The sequence below is a fragment of the Gymnoscopelus braueri genome, assembly GCF_963280865.1.
Source record: "Gymnoscopelus braueri genome assembly, chromosome: 13".
NCBI lineage: Eukaryota > Metazoa > Chordata > Actinopteri > Myctophiformes > Myctophidae > Gymnoscopelus > Gymnoscopelus braueri.
The window spans coordinates 44,708,280-44,718,695 of record NC_137615.1 but is presented as its reverse complement, the minus strand read 5'-3'; the positions used below and the strand labels follow the sequence as shown (position 1 = coordinate 44,718,695).

At 40.5% G+C, this 10,416-nt stretch overlaps 1 protein-coding gene across 1 annotated transcript in view; it reads right to left on the bottom strand.

Annotated features, from left to right (window-relative positions):
- LOC308097936 (prostaglandin E2 receptor EP1 subtype-like) overlaps nt 1-10,416 on the bottom strand; it is a 211,333-nt gene that overhangs the window by 146,744 nt on the left and 54,173 nt on the right. The window lies entirely within an intron of this gene.

The window sequence follows — 10,416 nt, the reverse complement described above, 5'->3', positions numbered from 1 at the left end:
CGCAGCTTGCGTAAGAGCCTGGGACCCGGCGAAACCTACGCTCTACCCTCATTAGTAGCAGCTGGTTGTGCCCAACGTGCTATCCGTTCCCACGTCCACGGCGTTACGTGTCTGCTAAAACTACATTCGGGAGACAGAATGGCGTATCCTACTCTCCTCCCACTCCTGGGAGAGGCGTAGCCCTGCAGTGCTGTCCTACGAAGCAGTTTGTTACGAGCGCCCTGGGGCGGTAGTAACACCCATCGTAGCGAAATAGATCTATGAAAAGACCGACCGACCACACACACACACACACACACACACACACACACACACACACACACACACACACACATTTAATTTATATATATATATATATATATGTATATGTATATGTATATGTATATGTATATATATATATATATATATATATATATATATATATACATACATACACACACACACACACACACACACACACACACACACACACACACACACACACACACACACACACACACACAGGGCGGGCGGCTCCGCTGCTTCTAGCCCTGGTTCAGAGCGTTAGTGGGTACAGCCACACATGTCCGTAAAGCGTCCGTCAAGTTGCCGTACGGACGCCGGAAGTCCCATCCACTCCCATGTTAAGTTTAAAACCGGAAGTACCGTTCCGTTTTTTTTTTTTTACATGGGAGTGGATGGGACTTCTGGCGTCCGTACGGCAACTTGACGGACGCTTTACGGACATGTGTGACTGTACCCAGAGAGTTCACTAACGCTCTATGCATGAACCCGAAGTTTACAAATTGTACTCTCACGGATGATCCGATCGTCTGATAAAAATATTAAGCATATGCCAAGTTAACTAAAGGTATATAAATGATGCTGAGCTAAACATGTTTCCTTAATTTCGAAGTTTTATAGTTAAACGTTATGATGAAAGTCCCCAGTTCCTCTCACAAAGTGACAGCTGTTGCGCTCGCCATGTTTATGAATGTTTAAAAAATCTTTTGAAACTAGCAGATCTACAAGATCACAACGCTTCACAAGCTTGTAGATCTGCTATTTTCAAAATATTTTAATACATATTAAATTTGGGAAATGGGACATTCTGCATTCCTTTACTTTTGGTATTTTAAGTATATTTAATTTACTTGCATAATGGGGACACTTTAGTGTTTTATTTACCTTGCAGATATCACCTCACCGCTGTAATTTAATTCATAAATATATTATTCAAAAGTTGTATTTGGAGTGGACTGCTTCAGGACATCTGACAGTTGGCTCTGGTATTTTTATGATCCATTTCACTTTCGCAAAGGGTGTTTAAACTGCTGTGTAGCGTAGGACAGCACTACGTAGTTTACGTAGGCTTTATGTAGGCGTCGTCCAGGAGGTCTTCACGTCCATGCTGTCTCGCGAATGTAGTTTTAGCACACACGTAACGAGAACCTACGACGATGGTATCTCCTGAAGCCAGTTTAGATGGCACGTTGGGCACACACAGCTGCTACTAACGAAGATAGTGCGTGGCGGGGTTGCTACTGCGCAGGTGCGTGGAGGCTCTTACGCAGCTTCTAGGCTGCGCATGAGCTCAAATTCGTTTGGGAAACCCGGCCATTGTAGGTTGTATTATTCTTTTTTATTGCATATTTCGCAGCATTAGCCTAACCATGCAGTAGTTTTTTACAAAACTCTCTTACTCCAATTGGACAAATATATATAGCAATCGTTTGAAAATGAACATTTTGAATAGGCCTTGTCATGCCACGTTTGGCCTCGTGGCATGATTTTCCTTGCAAAGAATCTCTAGAAGTCGTGCACACAAATATTAATGCACAGGGTCGCCAGAGATGGTGAAACAGGGGGATGGGACTTGAGACTGAGGGCCCCATTCTCAGGCCAAAAATTCCCCGTTAAATCGGGATAATGGACCTGCGCCGCCCCAATAGGTTATTCTAGCACCTGCTCTACCCGTCACCATTATGCCGACGCCGTTATTTGCGCGTGGAGGTGTGCCCGTGGGCGTGTTGTTGCTATATCCCCCACATTGCAATTCTACAGACACACATGGGTACGGCTTGGGGACGGGGGATAGTGGATTCTAGAAGCACCCGCTGGTTTATAAAATCACCCGTCAAGTGCACACAGACACTACAATGGCTTTGTGCGTTGGACCATGAGCCGTGTTGCCAGCCTTGGAGAGAAATAAGCAACCGCAGTCGCAGGTCTATGAAAACAAAAAGAAGCAACTCTAAGGCCACATGAGCACTTCAAACTACTAACTAGAGCTTTCATATCCCCTAAATATTTCAGCCCGGCTCGACTAATAATTGACAAATTAGACCCAGCCCAGCCCGTCAGTCATTTTTCTAAAGAAGCCTTATTTCTCATTAAATCTTGGTAATATATGAATGATCTGTGTGTGAAATGCGCTCTTTCTTTATACAAACCCATGCTCGCTCACTCTACCGCAAATGCCTCTCTCTCTTTGTACAACCCCATGCTCACTCTACCGCAAATGTGCTCTCTCTCTTCATATAAACCGATGCTCACTCTACCGCATATGCGCTATCTCTCTCTATACAACCCCATGGTCACTCTACCACAAACGCCACCACCACTCCCAGCGGGGTCATTTTGATTCTATGACGGCTGCCGTCTAGTTATCATCAGTGCCAGTGTTGTGAGGAAAAACAACTAACAAGCAACCAGGTCTAGGAAAACCAGCCCAAAAGAAGCGAGTCAAGCGACTATGGGCCACATGAGCACTCTAACATATACATCAGCTATTTGAAAATAGCAGATCTACAAGCTCACAACGCCTCCCATGCAAACGCTACGTTCATGACCCCCCAAAATAACCATATTTGAACTGGGGACCCCCCCATTTTGTTTGACTCGGTTCCACAGATAAATATTGTGAAAATAGCAGATCTACAAGCTCGCCAGGCGTTGGGTGCTCCATTGTGGTCTCGACCCACAGGTTGAGAACCACTGCATTAAAAGCTCCAAGCAAGTTACATGTCTAGTATGTTGTTGACCACGTAATGTAATGTTTTTGGTTTAGTGATAGGCTACTCCGTGGCGCGCGCGCGCCTCATTGTATGCTGCCCAAAATAACAGATCTGTAACTGTCGACACGACATGACGCAGCGCCGTTGATAGCTTGTATGTCTGTTATTTTGGGTAGGCGACGCACATACGCATCGCAGCAATGTGTCTGGGTTTGAGAGGCTTTGATTGATGTAAACTTAAAGTGTAGCTCTGTTCGGGATTACTGAACAAAGGTGGATGATGAAAGATAACGGGGACAATATGGATGTAAGTTAACTTTAACTGCGTCACTTCAGAGGAAACTATGGAGCAACTTCAGAGATGTTTACACACCCCTGGAATCCATTAGAACGGTGGAAATAGAACGATAACAGCCAACGTGAGTACATATAGGCTATAGAGCGTCGCAGTTCCCGCCCACTTCCTGTTTTTTTTGGTGCCGGAAGAAAAAACTCAATGCATTTTTCCATTGACATTTCCAAAAATATTTATATCTATTAATTTAAGCCTCGAATCAAGCCATCACGAGATGACATGAATCATGACCATAAAACATTTTTTTCTGTGATTTTTTTTTATTTTATATTTAATTATATGATATACTATATTTAATAAATACCCTTTGTTTTGCCGTTTTCAACAAAAAAAAATCACAGAATCAAACGTTTATGGTCATGATTCATGTCATGTCATGATGGCTTGATTCGAGGCTTAAATTAATAGATATAAATATTTTTGGAAATGTCAATGGAAAAATGCATTGAGTTTTTTCTTCCGGCACCAAAAAAAACAGGAAGTGGGCGGGAACTGCGACGCTCTATAGACCTTTCCTAAAACTGTCCAATTTATTATACCCATGTGCTACTGTTTGTCTGTGTACCACGTAGGAGCGTTGTCGCAACATGATGTAATTAATTATTTGGGAGCAGCCAGTGTGTACCAATAGTATACATATTTTAAATGGCTTTCATATACTATTCCGGATCTGACTAATATGACAAGCTTATTGTGAACACAATAGGCTACAAATTAATATAAAAATGTATTTGGATAAAAAAAAAAAAAAAAAGGAAAACAAGCCCAATGTGGCTTATAATAATCAGACCAGGCAACAGTGCAGACAGGTAGATAGGCTAGAGCATATATTGGATCGGGATGACGGCTAGCGCAGTCTTCTCTTAAAGGCAATAGCTTCTGGCACGGTGATTGGTTTTATCATTGTAACGCCCAAACCACACCTATGCATAATGTAACGGGTAGCTCAGGTGTTTGGCGGGTGAGGGGGGTGCCATAGAATACCGAATTTTGCGGGGAAACGCCTCTTGCCTAGTCCGAAATCCCTAATTAGTGGTTTGTTCAAATTCCCCCGTGAATAGGGCCCTGAGACTTTGACTGCTGAATTATACAAGGTGGTGGGGGCGTTTGGACTGTGCACATGGGGTGATCACTGCCTGCCTCCTGTGCATCGTTTTATTTTTTATTTGTGTTTTTTTATTTTTATGCACACATTCATACAGTACCAAGACCCTACCTCTATTCTAAATGTGAAAATGGAAAGATTGTTTACTTACACTGTCCAATGTTTACGTACACTGTCCAATGTACACTGAATATATGTATGAATGATACGTATATGAATATAATTATGTCTATATATTTCTACTTCAGCTCTTGTATCTGACTTTGTTTTAGGTTTATGTGTTAATATGTTTGTTGTTGTTTCGGGATCCCGTAGCCACAAAGATATTTTACATCATTATGTGATGGACAATAAACCTATTTCCATTTTCCGTTTATTCTTCTACTCCAATACATCTCAGAGACAAATATTGTACTCTTTACTCCGACAAAGAAAAACGTAAAAACTTAAGGTATAGGTATATGGTAGAGTATGTTAATACAAAAACGTATACAATTGGGGTGGTTGTATTTTGTCTCCCTGCTCTTCTATTGAGACATTTAGATCGTGTCAAAGGTCATGTCTCACCACAAGATCTGACACGAAAGGACTCACTGTTCCAGAGCCTGACCCTGAATTTCAGATGGGATCTACCTATAGTGCGTACCAAAAAATCCTGAAGGGGACGTCAACAAGTGTCATTTGGTAGCGCGGATATCTTTGGGGGGGTATAAACCAGGTTGACTTAACATTGCCCCCCCCCCCAAGTATGTCTGCAGCTACTATGCCACGCCCCCCGTGGTGACGAGACGTTGACACGCACAATACAAATAAACCAGACAGACCAGTGAAAATCACCACCACTTGTCTTATTATAGGCTGCTTATTCAAACAATGCAAACATAGAATGAGCTAAATTAATAAATAATAATAATTATAATAATAACAATAATAATTACAACTAGAAAAGTGTGCTCCCGGAGCACAAGTCTCCGCCGAGATAATGTGTACCAATTTGTGTGAGGTTTGGACCATTATTAGCAGTAGCAACAGATGCCGTGAGACAAAATATATTTACTTATTTTGTCATCATGTGGAATGGAATGTGTAGAATGTATTTGTGGAATGTACTTGTATTGTCAGCAACCACTATGCAGCAATTATGAAGAAAGGGAACTTTGCAAGATGCTTTCCGACAAACCACAAACAATTTGTGGTTTCAACAGCTGAGAAAATGGATTAAGGAACTGAGATCTCAGCCATTTGTGTACCGTACAACTATATCAAGTGTTGTCAGCGGTAATTGTATTTGTCACATTAGCAATAAATGTAAAGTGAAACTGAGAACAAGAAAGAAGGAACTGAATTCTCAACCATGTGTACATGAAACTAAGCTAAACGAATAACCGTTCCGGTAAAAAAAAAAAAAAATCCTGTTTTTTTCCTGTCCCCCCTCCGGAGGACAGGATGGGACCCCGATGAGCTACATTAGCTAAGCAGTTTAGCTTAGCCCCGGTCTCGTCTCTTCCTGTTTCGTCGTTAGTGTTTTAGCTCTTGTTTTAGGAAGAACAAGAAGAAGAACAAACAAGTAAACAAAACTAAAAGAAAAACGAAAGAAAAAGAAAAAAAATATATATATATATATATACTGTATATATATATATATATATATAAGATATCTTTTCACGCAGCAAGCCCACCTGACCGGGTAGCAGCGTCAACTTGCACCTAAACAAGTGCTCCTTTCTCAATCTTACTGATTTCCTAAATGAACTGCAACATCTCTCTCTCTCTCTCGCAAACACATGCACGCACGCACGGTCGCGCACACACACACACACACACACACACACACACACACACACACACACACACACACACACACACACACACACACACACACACCACACACACACACACACACACACACACACACACACACAGTGTGATGCTGCATGCTGTATGTCTATCTATACTATCCAACACAGCTAAACAAATAGGATATTTAAAATATGACTTCATCAACCTACAATGAGAGTGTGACCGCAATTGGCAAACGTAGTTGTTTTCCTTGACCACCCAGCCTCCACAAGTGCATGATTATTTTGTGTCATGCCTTCATTATTAGTTCACCTGAAAGAACACTGGGTGTGTTTTATTTATCTGTGCCAGTTTCCTTCTCGTTCACACCAGTTATATAACATAGCTATATTTTTGTTTTATTTCATGAAGCTACTGGACAACTGGTAAAAAAAGAAGAAGGTATATGGTGCATTTATATAGCACCTTTATCCAAAGCGCTTTACAATGTGCATTACATTCACACACACTTTCAAGACACATTATAGCAAAGCGGCATGCTGTGCAATTAATATGGGTAAATGTTAATATGAAATCATTGACATAAATATTTCAATAGTTAATACATTTTGAATTATGAAAAATTAATAATTTATAATTTAATAACTTCTCGGCAAGAGGGTGTTAGTGATATGTTTTGGTTAAAAGACTTAATGCTCTATATCATGGGTCTTCAACGGTAGTCTGGGACCCATAGAGGGTACTCAGAATTAAAGGGGGACCACCGAATATTGAGACCATTCATCAGTGTACCTCATGCCCACCTACCGGCAGAAGATAAAACAATCATCCCCAATCATTAAAACATTGCTGGTCAGAAAAGTCTGATCAAACCTATGAGGCTGCTTGACAAGATGGACAGGGGTGTAGCAACTCATAATGTAATAACAGCTCATAATGTAATAACGGTTCATAATGTAATAAACTAAATGTAATAAAAGCTCATAATGTAATAATCAGCTAATAATGTAATAAAATCATGAGCGCATAACGTAATAACAGATTTTTGCATAATGTAATAATGTAATAATGTGTTACATTAAGAACCTTGCGTTGTCGCTCATAATGTAATAACAGTTCATAATGTAATAATGGCTCAAATTGTTGAGAAAAGTGTCATTATCATGTCAGATAAGTATCCTTGTCAGTATCATGTCAGTATAATTGTTAGTATTAGCTCTTGCTCATTTGATTTTCCTATTTGTCTCATCTGTTTAAGAAAGTAGGTAGCTAATATATTGCACTTTTACCTTAGCGCTAGGTATACTCTTAGTTGCTTGTTTTAGAAGAGAATGCCCTTAAAACTTCTGGTGATTAGTAGTTTTCTTGCCTACCTATGTTGAATGCACTTATTGTAAGTCGCTTTGGATAAGAGCGTCTGCTAAATTACTGTAATGTAATGTAATGTAGTATCATGGTCAGTATCATGGTCAGTATCATGTCAGTATCATGATCAGCATCATGTCAGTATCATGTCAGTATCATGTCAGTATAATGTCAGTATAATGTCAGTGTCATGGTCAGCATCATGTCAGTATAATGTCAGTATCATGGTCAGCATCATGTCAGTATCATGTCAGTATAATGTCAGTATCATGGTCAGCATCATGTCAGTATCATGTCAGTATAATGTCAGTATTATGGTCAGTATCATGTCAGTATAACAAAAACATTTTTACCGCGATCGTCCGTTCTGTTGTTTTCGGCAGTTGAATATGGCTTGTTTTCACACAAAAAAGAAGAAATCCGAGCTAGAAGTGTTTTTCTACATCTCATAACATGGGAGTCAACAGAGATTTTTTGGGGGGGATGACGTCAACTCATTTCTGCTTCTATCATTCTCTTGCAGTCAAGGGATCATTCATAGGTTGCCGCTGAAAACATGAAAAAAATATATGAAAAAAGTAATTGAAAAAACACAGTCTCCTCACATATTAGAAGGACAATGTCAGTCACCAGAACCAAGGACTGGTGTTTCCGATGAATCTAACATGGTTAAAATGGAGTTTGAAGTTACAATGGGTTTGTATAGGAAGGGGGCGTGTCTGATAAAATGAATATCAAACATCTAAATACTGAATCAAGCAACTTAAAAAGTGTCCAGGGGGCTCACAGCACCTGAGTAGATGATAAAATGACCCAAAAATGTTTCGAAAGTGAAATATCCCTTTAACTGCACTTGACGTACACTAGTGGTTGTACAACGTCATATCATGTGGGTCTGTCTTTATTTCTGACATAATTTTACGGGCTCATGTCTGTTTTGGAGTTTATCGCAAGCCATAGTCTATGTAGTCTAGTCAAGTGGATCTCAACCTTGATCAGGCCACGACCCCCCAAAATAATCATATTTGAACTGGGGACCCCTCAAAATAATCATAATCATTTATGAACTGGGGACCCCCCAAAATAATTATATTTGAACTGGGGAGCCCCAAAATAATTATATTTGAACTGGGGACCCCTCAAAATAATCATAATCATATATGAACTGGGGACCCCCCAAAATAATTACATTTGAACTGGGGACCCCCAAAAAAAATCATATTTGAACTGGGGACCCCCCCCACCCTGACAAGCACTTGGACTTACATTTAGTTTGACTCGGTTACACAGATAAATATTGTGAAAATAGCCAATGTACAGTGAGCTTGTAGGTCTGCTATTTTCAAAATGTTTGCCTCTTTCTTATATTTTTTAACAATTTGGCAAATGTTTGACCAGTTATATAGTTTGTTTATTACTTTTGATGCAGTAATGGCCTTTCTTTCTTTCTTTAGGTATTAAAAAGGTATTAAACACTTGACTGTCATCTGGGGACCCCCCAAAAATCATGTGGGGATACCGCTGGGGGTCCCGAGCCACAGGTTGAGAACCACTGGTCTAGTCTAGTGCACCTGACGTCAGTAGCCTCCTGTTGCTGTGCAACAGCAGCAGACAACAAGACAGACACCGACAAGCCGTTTTTCAATGGCGTGGTTTCCTACAGGAAATGTTTTCCACTGGCGTGGTTTCCTACAGGAAATGTTTTCCGTGAAACTTTGCACGCACACTCCCTAGAGGCAAAGGAAAAACCTTTGCCCTGCATTTTTCACATTTGCCTTTTAGAGCACCACCAGGAGGCCGATTTGAGCAAACAAATTTTTTTCATATTTATACTCCTACAGATTCTGTCCAAAAATCACGCAAATAGGTACACAGTATCTCTATAGGTATAGGGTGTACCAAAAAATCCTGAAGGGGGCGTCAACATGTGTAACTTGGTAGCGGCGGCCATTTTGGGGGCCGGAGGGTTGGGGCCGGAGGGTACATAAACAGCTTGTAAACAGTGACCCGACCATGTTCTTTTTTTTTACTCACAGTCACAATGGTGAGTTTTTTTTACCAAAAACATGAAACTGCTATTTTGTCTCTGCTAACTAAAAGTAACTAGGTAATGCAACTAGGCTAGGGTAGCCTACCCTAGGATAGTCCAGAGTGTTATTGTATTTTTTCTCTCTCTAACGCTATGAAAGGCGGGCTGCTCTGCTCATAGACCGAACATTACACTACCGTGCGAGGTCTTCAACTTACATAAAAAATAAACAAAGCTATTTCGCTACTCACCGAAACTTTCAACAACACAAAACTGCCTTTGTTTCGGTGAATAGTGAAATAGTTTTGTTTATTTTTATTAAAGTTGGAGACCTCGCACCGTAGTGGAATGTTCGGTCTATGAGCAGAGCAGCCCGCCTGTCAGATCGTTAGAGAGGTTGCATTACCTAGTTACTTTTAGTTAGCAGAGACAAAATAGCAGTTTCATGTTTTTGGTAAAAATGTACCTTTGAGAAAATGACGTGAACAAACACGGCTGTACTTGGGTAGGTTGTTGAACGTTAAATCTTTGTGTCATACAGTTGAGATCCAAGCCGTACTACGTCTCTTGAATACATTGTTAGCCTCACACTGTATTCAATCTTGAAGAGCAGAGCTGCGACATGTGAACAGCTTTCTCATAGACCAGCCACATATGCAGTGTGTACTGATCACTATGTAGTCGGCAAAGAAGTTAATGTTTACAAACACAAACCACCGTCACTCTCTAGTCTTAAAGGGTAAGACCACTTTGGTAGAGGTTTGGG